Consider the following 14,513-nt stretch of genomic DNA (forward strand, 5'->3'; position numbering starts at 1 on the left):
GTTTTACAGAATTCTGACCAGCTGCTAGGGATCAGCACAAGGGTTTATTATTATTATTATTAACTTAAACTCAGAAATAAATAGCTTGAAATTAAAATTATTTACCATTTGGGCTTTAAAATCTTGACCCGGCTGAGACACATGTTTAAAAATAGAATTAAATTTTGAATCAGATAATTTAAAATGCCATGAATTGGTTTCAATGACAGTTCAGTTCAAATATTTTAAGTAGTTGAATATATCAAATAGGAAAATGCATACACAATTTTTAACAAAATATTTTGTTACTGAGTTGGAAATGGAAGATCACTTTTGGAATTTATTATTAATCTTATATAATTAATATAACAATCTTATTAATAACAAATTCACAGATAATGTAACCATAGTAACTATCAGAGAGGTAACTGAATCGAGGATTGTGTGTAGAAGGGACAGTGATAAACCCAATGGAAGTGGTGGGGATAAGCGATGAGAGAGTTTGGTGATGGGAAAATTCTGGTTTCTTACCTTCTTAAAAAAAGAAAAAAGCAAACAGCAAGCATTGGATCATTTGTTCATAAATTAGATAACATTTAGTATAAAGGACTCAACATTTGGTATAAAGGACTCTCTTGAGAATAGGCATATGTGATGGGTTGTTTAAAAAAAAAAGCTGAAAATAAAGTCTGTATGCTTCTCCAAATCAAACTCAAACTTTGGTGGATAAGTTGGACTGGAAACTCTTAAGAACATTGTTTCTTGGGACATTTCCAGTATATCCCATTTTTAGTCAAGATAGAAAAAAATTCACTGTGAAAGTATTCATAGCATTGTATGTGAAACCATGAAAATATAGAAGTTTTATTTGTTTTTCCAATGAAAAATTTTGAAATCTGAAAATCTTAATTTTTGGCTGAATTTCATGAAAGAAACTTCAGGTAGTCACAGGTAAACTTTAATCTGGCTTACTGAAATACAGTTTGTTTGTTTTTTTAAATAATATGAATTGCTCTCCTATGCACTATTTCTGTAGGCGTTTCTGTACTTTATCAGTAGTATATTTTTTGTTACTTGAATATTCATGTATGCTTGTAATGTCTTTAAGATATCAAAACCCTCACACGTACATACACACCCTCAGTTTGATTACTTACACACTTTTGATGCTCAAAGAGTATGACACAGACAGCCCTAAAGTTTCCATGGGTTAAATTGCTTGAGATAATATATGGTATGAGACACACCTGCAAGAGGATATTTTCCTAGCAATTGGCTTCAGTTACATCTTTAAAAAATGCCCAATTGCAGAATGTCAATCTGTCTGACAGTGTAAATCTCCTTAAAGCAATTTAATTCAGATTTAAAAAGATAACCAGGGCTTATACAGCAGAATGAGGGATCTGTTTCAAATCCATCACATTAACATTATCAGTAACCCACTATGACCCATGATTGAGTAGTTTTAATTAAGTTCAGTTAGAGTGTGTGGGGGAGGGGTGCTTCATTTAATTCTTCATTAATAGTTAAAGTGAATATTATAAATATCTTTATAACTTTCGTTGCTCAAATATCTTTCTTTTTTATTGGATTTATTGTTTTCCATGCTATACAGCACTGCCATTTGGGGAACTCCAGTTCCCAGGAGCTTTAAGGCTACCCCACTTCCAGCACTATAAAACAGAGGCCTGCTGTTTTAATCACGCCTCTCTCTCTTTCAATGTTGTTTGCGCCCTGGTACAACCCATCTGCCTTGAATCTAGTGCTCCGCTGGGGCTGCACACATCTGCCAGCCAGACTACCTTCGTACACAATTACTCAATCCACCGTAAGGCTCTTTAATAGGAAACAAGTGTGACAACGGCAAGCCTCTTTTTTTTTTTTTTTTCCTTCTGCCTCTTAAACAACAGAGTCAAATAGCTCTAATAGAGATGAAGCTGGATAGATCCGCCCAGGTGTAGGTGAAATGGTAGAGCCTCAGGGGTAATAGATGCTGTGCTCTCGGGCTGAAGTTTAGCACTTTGTCCTGACCGGCTCTCAGGCAGCAGCGCGATGGGCTGCTCCTTGTACAGTTACAAAGTCAACGTGCTTCTCACCGCTCACGTTTATGCCTAATCCGGAGGGCAACCTGGAGCTAGGTAAGGATCGGCAGAACCACCCTTTCATTTCAGCGTGCGGACAAAGGACAGCAAATGAAGTAAGTGGAAAATTTATCTTTCCTTCTTTTATTTGGGAATTAATTAGGGATGTTTACTCTCAGGGAATCCTCTGAAGACTGTGCAAAAGTGAACTAGCAAAAAAACCTGTGTTGATAACCCTGTGGATTTCCTCCGGTTTCATTTTGCAACAGTGCCTTGGCACTGTCACTGAAGCTTAGACTCCGCAAGTAACTTCCTCATTCAGAAAGTCTTGGAACTGAAATGTGGTGCTAATCATATTGCTAATTCAATCCTGTAACCTAGCATACTACCCTCTGTTTCTGGATGAAATGTCCTTTATTGCTGTCAAATGATGATGGGCAAGTGTTTTGTCATAGTTCTAAGAATAGGAAAATAATTATTTAAGAAGGCACATACTCTTCTTGAAGATGGATTTCAACTTTTACACATAGCTATTTGGTTACATCACTAATCAAACATTAATGGGAGAAATATGCTTGTAATTTTTCTTAAATGCATTCTATAGCTTGGTCCCTTACCAAAGAAGTCATCTTAAAAATTCTAAAAACAGTATTAAGCTGTAGCAGCCATGACAATGATAATGAATTTTTAAAACAAAACAAAACAAAAGGTCATTTGTCTAATAGCATAAGAAAAGATATTAAAACCAGATGTGGCAAATCTCAACTTTGACTTTTTCGTCTTTCATGCTTGGTTTCAAGCAGCCTTCACATTGCGCTTACTTTGCATTTACAACTTTAGATTCACCATTAAACTATGTTTGAACTTGAAATTCAGATTTGATCTAAGCACAGCCCCGTTCCTTGAGCCCCCTACTCCAAGTTTTACTTGGCTATGGGGAGTCTTTTTACTATTATACCATATATCCTGAATTGTGTTAACAGGCTAACTGTGGTGGACTTTTCAGGTGGAATGTCAACCAATGTGAAAGAATGTGTTTGCTGTTTACATGTATGATGTTCCATGTAGGAAATAAGCACATGGGACATACGCCCTGACAAAGATTCCAGTTATGGTTCCCAAATGCAGTCCATCAAATACTGCACAAAGATGATCATGTTAAAAGAGGATACAATAAAAACTCTCAGCACATCGTATCTATTTGTAGCCTTTTGAGGTTTTATCTTATTTTCTTAATTTAGGCATTTTTTTATTTAAAAAATTTGTCTGGAATGCATTGTCATCCCAAAAGACATTTCACATGCCTAAGGTACATAGACAAGTGAAACTAGATAAAACATTGTTGCATTGTTTAAATAATTCCCCACTGGCTGCTGTTTTGTTTTTGTTTTCTAACTATTATAGATGGGGACATCATAAAATTGATGGTTTAAAAGCCATGACGGTAGAATCCTGATGACTCCTTTGTGTATTTTCAGAAATGATTTACCTTGGATAAAGTTGCTGCTATGAAAGGTTTAATTAATTACCAATAGTTAAATATATTTCTTTAACAATTGCATTTGACATTACTGATGGTGGAGTAAACGCAGTTTAAAAGTCATCCTTCATGAAATACTTTAACCGACAATTGTTGGCATTGAATAGCGGTCAATGTCTACCCCCTACAGGGAGAGAATCTAATTTCACTGTGCCTTCGCCAGAACATGAATACCACAGAGTACAGTTCGCACATGTGAATGCTGTAACCGTGTCAATGACTCCAACAAGTGCCCCTTAATGAAAGGTCAGCTATGTGATTAATAGGAAGCCAGTTTGAATGGCTGGATCTCACTTCAGCACTGCATTTAGATTTGTTTCTTCTTGATTTACTTCATTTGCCTTTCAAAGTGTAATAAAAATCAAGTGGAACTATACCACACTTTTTAAAAAAACTTCATGAAAGTGAAAGTGAAGTCGCTCCGTCGTGTCCGACTCTTTGCAACCCTGTGGACTGTAGCCCACCAGGCTCCTCCTTCCATGGGATTCTCCAGGCAAGAATACTGGAGTGGGTTGCCATTTCCTTCTCCAGGGGATCTTCCTGACCCAGGGATTGAACCCAGGTCTCCCGCGTTGCAGGCAGACGCTTTAACCTCTGAGCCACCAGGGAAGCCTTCATAGTTGATATTATATGATAGCAACACATTGGTTAGTATCTTTAGTTCATATAAAAAATAATAATTAAATGAAAAAGTCAAACCAATTATTGAGGGCATAGGATGATGAATGAGAATTTTATTCATTAAATAGAATATATATAACCCTTGCTTCAATTTCAGTTAATTTAATAAACTTTAAGAGGCACTCTGGGGGTGAAGATGGAGTGACAGAGGAAGAGTTTGATATTTTTACCTAAGATTTATTATGTTTCAGTGCTAACTATATGTTAGAAAGTGAATATAAATGCGTCACTTCTGCTGATAATTTTATGTCAGCAATAGTGAAATTTACTGAAGACTATAGCTAAATGGAATTGAAGACAGTATAAACGTGGTGACCTCCTCAGAGAAGTACTTTAGTTATCTAAAGCTTATAATGGTGGCTTAGTTATAACTATTCCAATTAAGATTTCTGCTAGAAAGCATTATGGTAAAGTCCAATTAAAAAAAAATGCTTTTAAAGGGAACTGTGTTTTGCTAATAAATACCATGTTAAAACTTGTGAATTCACAAATTAGATGGTCCTTAAATAAGGACCATTTCTTTTCATTTAACTATGTGTTTTGTGTCCCTGTGGCTTTATCTGTGTGTGTTTTCAAGATTGTAATGACTAATTAAGTAATACAAATAATGTGAGTATATATAGATATATATTAGATGTGAAAATTCTATATGCTTGGAGGAAATTTTTTAGCAATCACAGGAATATATCAACTTATTCTCAGGAATATTCTGCTTTAAATAACTTTTTTTAACCTTAAATCAGCAATTACAGGATTTAATAACTCTATTTTCACTCATAATAAAGGAACTATATTACATATCAAGGCAGAAATTGTAGGAAAAAATACAATCCAATTTCAATGATCAATCAAGGAGGAAACAGTGTAGTTGACTTTATAATGGACACAGTACATCCTAGATGTCCTCCTGCCTTATCAATGATCGCAGCTGTATCTTCCACATACTGTTCTATTCAGGGTTCTATTTTTTGCTCTGAATTGGAAGCCACCTACTTCCAGATAGGGTACTAATGAATAACATGAGTTGGGAATTCCTCAAGGAACCAGACACTGTTCTGAGCATTTTGTGCACATTATTTAGTTCTTAGAGGATACCAAACCAGGTAGTTTCTATTCATGTTTATAAATATAAAAATAGAGTGGTTTAAGGACTTGGCCAGTGTCACACAGCTAGTAGGTAGTGGAACTTGGGCTCAAATTAACTTCCTCCAAGGACAAATGTCTCCTCCAACCACTGGACTTTACTTCTCTAAAAAGTGACTTCATTTTCAGTACAGCTAATTTCATCTATGATCACTTTAAAAGGACTGCTCAATGAAAGGGATTTATAAATGGAAATAACATCCAATCAAACAATTTAAATAATTAAATGCCAATAAGCATGACCTCACTTCAAGTTACATCACTCATTCAGCACTTATAGGTGCTACTACTTGTCATAGTTTTTTATTATAGGTAAAGAAGGAGTTGCATTTACACCCTAGACATTTGGGGAAGAACTGATCCATTCACTCTTACTCATTTGCCAAATTTCCATTCCTATTAATACTGAGTCTCTGAGAAGAGTTTGTTTCCGGAGGGTATCTCCAACCACTGTTGACCACTGTTTCCAACCACTGTTGACTTTCAGAGGTGACTCTAATCACAGTGACCTCCAAAGAGAGTCACCAAAACACATTCCCCCCTCCAAGACACTGAAAAATAACAGCTCTAAGTTACTTACCCTCAGAGATTTTTAGGCCTCAGTTATTCAATAGGAACACCTGGATATTTATTTTTCTTTTTAAAGATAAAATGCTAATTGGATTTTTCCTTATCTGTGGATATATATATATGTGTGTGTATATATATATATATGTATTTTTGTCATGAGAACACAGCTTGGAAAGCACATATCTGAAAATTTTCACTTCATGTACAGATTTTCCAAGGGCCTGCATCTGTGGTTTCTCTATCAGCAAAACACTTTCTCCCTAAGACAGACATTCATCAATATGATTGAGAGTATTTCTTGAGAGTATTGAGAGTAGAGAGACCAAAACCAAAATATTTTTTATAAAAATGCTCTATTTCATAACAAAACTTGTATCGTTATAGACATGTATTCACCCCCTGATAAAATCAGAATATTCAGTTTAAAAAGATTTTTTCAAGTCCGTATTATTAAATTTTTAAGCCAAACATTAGTTTCTTTTATAAACACAAGTAGATTTAGGCAAGGCAAATGAAATGAACATGAGGAAATGCCTTTAAAATGTTAACAACCTCTGCCCATTTTTTTCTGAAAAAGTAGGTAGATATGTTACTATAATTCTCACATATCCTTTTGGTTTTGATAAAAGGTATTTGAAAAAGATTCTTAAATATGATTGGCATATATAAAACCATAAACTATTATACAAAAGAAAAAGAAAAACATCATTTTTTTTTCAAATTAATCTTAAGATCTTAGAAAAATTAATCCACGGTGACAAGATCTGAAAGTTCTAAATACCTTGAGGATTAATGATTACTTAAAAAACAGCAGTCAAAGACTTCTTCTGTCATTATCATTACTCAAAGAAATCAACAGCCTAGGTCCTTGAAGTTAATCTGATCCTCATAAATCCTTTTTGAATTATCCAGAAGCTGCTTTTATTTGTAGACTCAGCTTGAGTGGGAGAGCCTTCCTATCCCCTATCCCAACTCTTTACTTGACCCATTCCCAACCTTACTCCAGGGCACCAGTTCACAATTATTTCTGATGCTGAGTATTACTGGTTCATGTTCTGGGAAATATTAGAAATACTTAGGTCATACTTTGTGCTGGTGGACAGTTCCACCTATATCTGGTGGTTGGCTATTGTTCAGTTACTCAGTCATGTCCAATAGTTTGTGACCCTGTGGACTGCAGCATGCTAGGTTTCCCTGTCCTTCACCATCCCCTGGAGTTTGCTCAAATTCACGTCCATTGAGTTGGTGATGCCATCAAGCCATCTCATCCCCTTTTGTCCCCTTCTCCTCCTTTCTTCAATCTTTCCCAGCATCAGGGTCTTTTCCAATGAGTTGGCTCTTCGCATCAGGTGGCCAAAGTTTTGGAACTTCAGCCTCAGGATCAGTCCCTCCAATAAATGTTTAGGATTGATTTCCTTTAGGTGGTGGTTGGCCATCTCTACTCACTTCCCCAGCTTCATACATCCTGAATCCCAAGACAGCAATCAACTACAACTCAACTCATGATCCTTCCTTTTCTATGAAGGGTTCTCATTCCCAGTTTTCCTACACCTGTCAGACTCCTGGCCACCTTGTTTCTATTTCTGTAGCCAATATCCAAGAGTTCTTGGTTTCTGTTCCTGCTTAGCAATACATATTCTCTTCATTTTAGGCCCATTGAAACCTGTAACCTATTTTGAGCAGGACATGAAGTTTTCATTTTGTAATAAAGTACTATTTATCATAGCTCTATGTTTAAAGTATGTTTTGTTAAAATATTTTAAATATGTTAAAGCTCTGTCTGTAGGCTTCCTGATAGGCTTATGTTTAAAGTAAAAGTTGCAGGTGTGACTAACTCAAGAATTCAGAGACATCTAATTAGCAGACAACTTCATTTTGTTTTATTCCTTAATATTGTACGTTCAAATCTGGATGAATAGCAGAAAGAGATGATTAGTTTTCTATTGGTATTACTATTAGAAGTTTGAGGTTTTTGACTCTGTTTCTGGCCAGATGTGCTGATATGCTTAAATTTTACATGCTAGATAATCATTTTCCCAATAAATAGTATTTTCAATCATTCTAGAGTTTATTCTCCCTAGATTAAACCTATGCTATTAATTGTGTGTATACATTTTAGCATTTTAATTACACTTGACTCAATTATAAATCTAAAATTCTGCATAAGTGGGTCACTGAATGTGAAGTAAAACACTGGGGTGAGATACTGTTTTTGACAATTTGTAGTTCATTTTCCAAATGTGGAGAATGTGCATGATGTGACATTTTGGTGATTTACATGTGGAAGAATTTTGCAAAGTTCTTTGTAAAGTTTCCAGGAAGAATTTTGAAATTTTATCATATGACAAAAACATATGAAAAGGCACAAATCATATATATGAGGCTTCACACAAGACTACCAGGCTTTTAAAAGGATTTTGTATGTAGTGCAGCACTATATGTTTGATGTAATTTTTATATCACAGAAAGCTTAATATTTATCTTCTCCCTTTGATTAAAATATATTTCAATGATGTTTAATCAGAAAACTTGTATCTGAATCTGAGTTACACTTAACAGTAAGTTTAAATAAATAATTATTTCCTGGGCCAAACAACAAGCATTCTCAAACCTTTTTCCAAATTGTAAATTTAATGAAGAATTCATATTCGATTATTGTCATTTCTTAATGTGTCCCTTCCTTGCCCAATTTTGAATAAGTAATGAAAGAAAGTAGATAATTGAAAAAAGTGTTTACAATTGAAGATGGCTCATTTTTACCATGGGTAAAATTTTTCTAGTGATTCTAATTTTTATCAGAAGAATAGAGCTAAACAGTTCATAAAAGATCAAATTGTCATGAAAAAGGGGAAAGCATGTTGTTAGTCCTTTATCCACAGGTAGATAATGTGAAGTTTGAGAAGATTAATTTAAGGATCGTATGTGTGCTCAGTTGCTCAGTCATTTCCAACTCTTTGTGACCCCATGAACTGTAACTCACCAGACTCCTCTGTTCACGGAATTTTCCAGGTGAGAATAGTGGAGCTGTTTGACATTTCCCACTCCAAGGTATCTTCCCAAAAAGGAATAGACCCTGGGTCTCTTGTATCTTCCTGCATTGGCAGGTGGATTCTTTATCACTTTGCCACCTGGGAAGTCCCCAGTTTAAGGAGTAGTATTGCATATGTCTATCCTGTCTACAAAAGCATACCTCACTTTATGGTTCCAGTTATTGCAGAGACCTGATGTCATTTGTTGTTTTGGTTTTGTTTCTAAAACATTTTAAGCATTTCTGCCTTCTCTGTAAACTTTAAACACTATACACACATACACACCAACCAATTTTGAAGGGTTGAAAAATGTCTAGATTCATTAATTAAAATATCTGAGGAATTTTTGTGTCCTTTATATTTGACTAAATTAGAAAGGTAAAGACTACACTTTGATGGACTAAAACTCAGAGTCAATTATATAGCTGCTTAATATAAACAAGGCTTTATATGAGATAGGCATAGAATTGCTTCCAGAGCTCAGTATACTATAATAGTTCTGGAGAAACACTTTTGACATGGGAAGAGGCTAATAGGGCCCATCATGGCACATCAGCTGTGGCCACAGTGGTAACGTTATATGTGACCACACATGAGGTAAACATGCCTTTGGGGAAGGATGTGAAGTGACAGGAAGGAAGCAGTGTAACGAGCAGATGATATCTTTTGAGTTCCTATAACATAATCATTAGCATTTAAGAATTAACTCCAGCTATTTTTATCTGAAAGGACTATGGGTTGGACAGTTTTAGAGCATCTTGAGTACTTTTATTACTGTGGTTGTCAGTGTTAATTACTGGATTTTAAAAGTACTACTAAGAAGTTTAAATAGTGATACTTAAGTAAATGAATGCTAAGAAACTATATGCATTCAGGTTGAATCCATTAGTTTACTGTTTAGTAACAGATATTAACTATACAGTTATTATAAAATGTGTGTACATTGTCTTATAATGTGTAGATAATTTACCAAAAGTTCATAGGTTTTACTTGCCATAAGTTCAAATTAACAGTATGACCATGGTCATGTCTTCAATTACACTACCTCAAAAATTTCAACCATAAAACAAAAAGTTTGAAATAGATGATGTATATAGTTCCTCTTATGACTAATTTTTAATATTTTTCATATATATTACTTCATTTATGATATTTAACATTAATCAATAGTAGTACATAAAACATAATTTAACAGTAAACTTTTTGTGAAAAAATTACTCTTACAAACATATATGTTGATTTTTAAAGTTTATTTTTATGATACATTTTAAAGGACTTGGTGAATCTTGACTGAATTAATAAAGTCTTGAGTAATTAAATATCCTCAAGTTACTTGAATGTTAAAAAATGAGGGCATTGATTCAGTTAATTTTGCTAGCTAGCTTCTGTTAAGTGCTTATCATGAATTAAGGAATTCAAATGCATTTCTTAGACTTTAAATAGATGATAATTTGGCTTTTTTCTATTAAAGATAATTTTTTATTCTGTCAAGCCATAGACATCATAATCAAATGGAGGTGGTACAATGTAATTAGCTGAAAATAGTTAACATAATTTATCTTTAATTATGTATAATAAGAAAAAAAACATGAAACCATATTAAGGATGCTATTTCTTAAAGAAATATGAAAATGTATTATTATATCATATTCCTTTTTGAAATCAAAATTATAAATCTTTAGAAAATTTCTCAGATGTGTACAGAATTTCTGTTACATGTTTTTTCTATTCATTGCGTTTTTTATTTGAAATATTAAGTTTTAATATCAACTCTCTTAATTTGGGGCTTCAAAATCTTCAGATTTCCAGTTTCTGCAGAACCTGAACTTGTGCCCAAAGCACAGTTTTCAGTTCAACGATCTCTATGCTCCAAAATAGCCTTTATTCTTCGGCTAGCTATCGTTATTCATTGTCCTCCTCCTGGTAACTCCTAAATCAAAGCACTCGTTCCATTGGTGTAGTAATGACAGCTAGCCAATTTACACAGACACAGCAGATTGAAAGTACAGTTTGGATACCTCTAATTAATAAAATTTCACCCTTTCCGAGGTGTTTACGTTTTATTAAAAGCTTGGCTCTAATTCAAAAAGGGTCTCTAATGTTTTAGCTTCAGAAAAATTCACAAATTCTTGAATTTCAGAAACAGGGCTGAGCACCCTTCCATTCCACCTCTGAGTGACCTTCTGCCTCAGGCAGGCCCTGACCCAGGAAGCTGTTTCCTGACCAAAACCCCCACTATCAGGAGATCAAGATCTGCTATAATTCAGTGTCAGTTTTTGGTTCTCCTTTACTTTTGTCTGATTTAAGTTCACGCCCTAAACATTTTGGGGCTTCCCTAGTGGCTGAGTCGGTAGAGAATCTGCCTGCAATGCAGGAGACCCAGGTTCAATCTCTGGATTGGGAAAATCCCCTGGAGAAGAGAATGGCTACCCACTCCAGTATTCTTGCCTGGAGAATTCCATGGACGGAGGAGTCTGGCAGGCTATAATCCATGGGGTCACAAAGAGTTGGAGATGACAGAGTGACTAACACTTTCTAAAATTCTGAAGTTAACCAAGGGGGAAGAAACTTACTGAATGAAAATATTCTTTAAGAGAAATCTTCAAATTTACTTTTAATGACTATGCGTATGTAAGAGTCTATTTTTCACCTTCTGTACCATTCCAAGGGTTCCTCCTTAGCCCCTAACCCCCACATTCTCCATCCCTAGCATATATTTCAAAATCAGTTGGAAATACAGGGGGAGTGAAAAAAAATTAAAGAAATACAATATACTCTGACTGAATGCTGCTAATTGAGTGAAAGTGAGGCTGCTCAATGTTGCCAGTGGCTACTGCGGAGATGAACATTAATCTTGTTTTAGTAAACTTCATTTATGCAATTAATCATGTTGTCATTCAGAGGTTAGTGATGGAGTTTGCCTTGGATAACTGCCGGATACTTCAGAGCCTTACACTAGCCTAAACTTTTCAGATGTGCCTCATCTAAGTAAGTTTAAATAGAAATCGAAGTTAGTGTGCTGAAGTTACTGTCTCTAGTCGTTTTTGTTGTTATTGCTGTCTTGCTTTAAACTGATCTTGAGAGTTTCCATGTAAAAAGAACTGCAAAGCTTTGCCAAATACAAGTCTGTGTGCCTGATGCACAGTGAAATGAAATAAACCAAAAGTTGAAGTTAGGAGCCGAGGCTTATTGTAGGGCCAAGCAAGGGGATTGGGTAGCTAAGCTCAAAAGACACAAAATCTCTGATGGTTTTCAGGGAAGCATTTTTTAACATACAAAATTTGGGCTGAGGGCTGCAGAGTCTGTGACATTCTTCTGATTGGTTGGTGGTGAGGGTAACAGGGCCATGTTCCAGGAAACATGAGCTGAGTCTGAAGTTACCATCCCCACCTGGGTAGGGACTTTTGTTGTTATTCAGTCATTCAGTCATGTTTGATTCTTTGCAACCCCATGGACTGCAGCACACCAGGCTTCCCAGTCCTTCACTATCTCCTGGAATTTGCTCAAACTCCTGTCCATAGTGTTGGTGTTGCCATCCAACTATCTTTGTCATCCCCTTCTCCCACTGCCTTCAGTCTTTTCCAGATCAGAGTCTATTCTAATGACTCAACTCTTCACATCAGGTGGCTGAAGCTGAAGTATTGGAACTTCAGCTTCAGCATCAGTACTGTTTTTTAGGATTGATCTTCTTTAGGATTGACTGGTTTGACTCTTTGCTGTCCAAAGGACTTTCAAGGGTTTTCTCAGAGACCACAGTTCAAAAGCATCAATTCTTCCATACTCAGCCTTCTTTCAACTCTCACATAAATACATGACAACTGAAAAAACCATAGCTTTGACTATATGGACTTTTGTCGGCAAAGCAGTGTCTCGGCTCTTTAATATGCTGTCTAGGTTTGTCATAGCTTTTCTTCTAAGGAGTAAGCGTCTTTTAATTCCATGGCTACAGTTATCATCCACAGTGATTTTGGAGCCTAAGAAAATAAAGTCTGTCATTATTTCCATTGTTTCCCCCAAAATTTGCTGTGAATGATGGGACCGGATGCCAAGATCTTTGTTTTTTGAATGCTGAGTTTTAAGCCAGCTTTCTTACTCTCCTCTTTTGCCTTCATCAAGAGGCTTTCTGGTCCTCTTTACTTACTGCCATTAGGGTGGTATCATCTGTATATCTTAAGTTATTGATATTTCTCCCAGCAATCTTGATTCCAGCTTGTGCTTCTTCCAGCCCAGCGTTTCTCATGATGTACTCTGCATAGAAGTTAAATAAGCAGGGTGACAATATCCAGTCTTGATGTCCTTTCCCAATTTTGAACCAGTCCATTGCTCCATGTCCAGTTCTAACTGTTGCTTCTTGACCTGCACACAGATTTCTCAGGAGGCAGGTCAGGTGGTCTCATATTCCTATCTCTTGAAGAATTTTCCACGGTTTGTTGTGATCCACACAGTCAAAGGCTTTAGCATAGTCAATGAAGCAGAAGTAGATGCTTTTCTGGAATTCTCTTGCTTTTTCTACGATCCAAAGGATGTTGGCAATTTGATCTCTGGTTCCTCTGCCTTTTCTAAATCCACCTTGAACATCTGGAAGTTCTCAGTTGACACACTATTTAAGTATAGCTTGAAGAATTTTGAGCATTACCTTGCTACCATGTAAAATGAGTACAATTGTGCAACAGCTGGAGCATTCTTAGGCATTCCTAGTCTTCGGGATTGAAATGAAAATTGACCTTTCCCAGTTCTATGGCCACTGTTGAGTTTTCCAATTTTGCTAGCACATGTAGTGCAGCACTTTAACAACATCATCTTTTAGGATTTGAAATAGTTCAGCTGGAATCCCATCACCTCCACTACCTTTGTTTGTACTGATGCTTTCTAATTACCACTTGAATTTGCACTCCAGGATATCTGGTCCTAGGGGAGTGATCACACCATCGTGGTTATCTGGGTTATTAATCTCTTTTTGTATAGTTCTGTGTATCTTGCCACCTCTTCTTGTCACTTCCACTGTATAATCATAAGGGATTTGACTTGGATCATATTGAATGGCCTAGTGTTTTTCCTTACTTTCTTCAGTTTAACTGAATTTTGCAATGAGGAGTTCATGATCTGAGCCACAGTCAGCCCTCAGTCTTATTTTTGCTGCCTGTATAGAGCTTCTCTATCTTTGGCTGTAAAGAATATAATCAGTCTGATTTCGATATTGACCATCTGGTGATGTCCATATGTAGAGTTGTCTCTTGTGTAGTTTGTAGAGTGAAGAGGTGGCCTTACTTCCTCAGTAAAACTCATTGTTACATATATTCCTTGAGGAGGAACCAGGATCCTGTTTTCTTCTTTGCACTGTTTCTTGATTGCTCCTCTTTGTTTTTGCCTTCCCTTACTTCTTAGAAACTGTTTGAGTTGGTCCTTTGGTGAAACTCAGGGATGGTCTAGGGGGCGGAAACCTTTTTCCTACAAATAAGAAACAGTGAACAAGGAAAGGCATTTGTACTC

The 14,513-nt window shown here is 35.9% G+C and overlaps 1 protein-coding gene across 1 annotated transcript in view; it reads left to right on the top strand.

Annotated features, from left to right (window-relative positions):
- Positions 1-1,729: 1,729 nt before the first annotated feature.
- The window catches only part of SEMA3A (semaphorin 3A), a 553,371-nt gene continuing 540,587 nt past the window's right edge, over positions 1,730-14,513 (top strand). The window contains exon 1 of the mRNA XM_061413769.1: positions 1,730-2,176. The gene's annotated coding sequence lies outside the window, so the exon portion shown is untranslated. The remainder of the gene's footprint in view (positions 2,177-14,513) is intronic.

The sequence above is a fragment of the Bos javanicus genome, chromosome 4 (genome assembly GCF_032452875.1).
Source record: "Bos javanicus breed banteng chromosome 4, ARS-OSU_banteng_1.0, whole genome shotgun sequence".
NCBI lineage: Eukaryota > Metazoa > Chordata > Mammalia > Artiodactyla > Bovidae > Bos > Bos javanicus.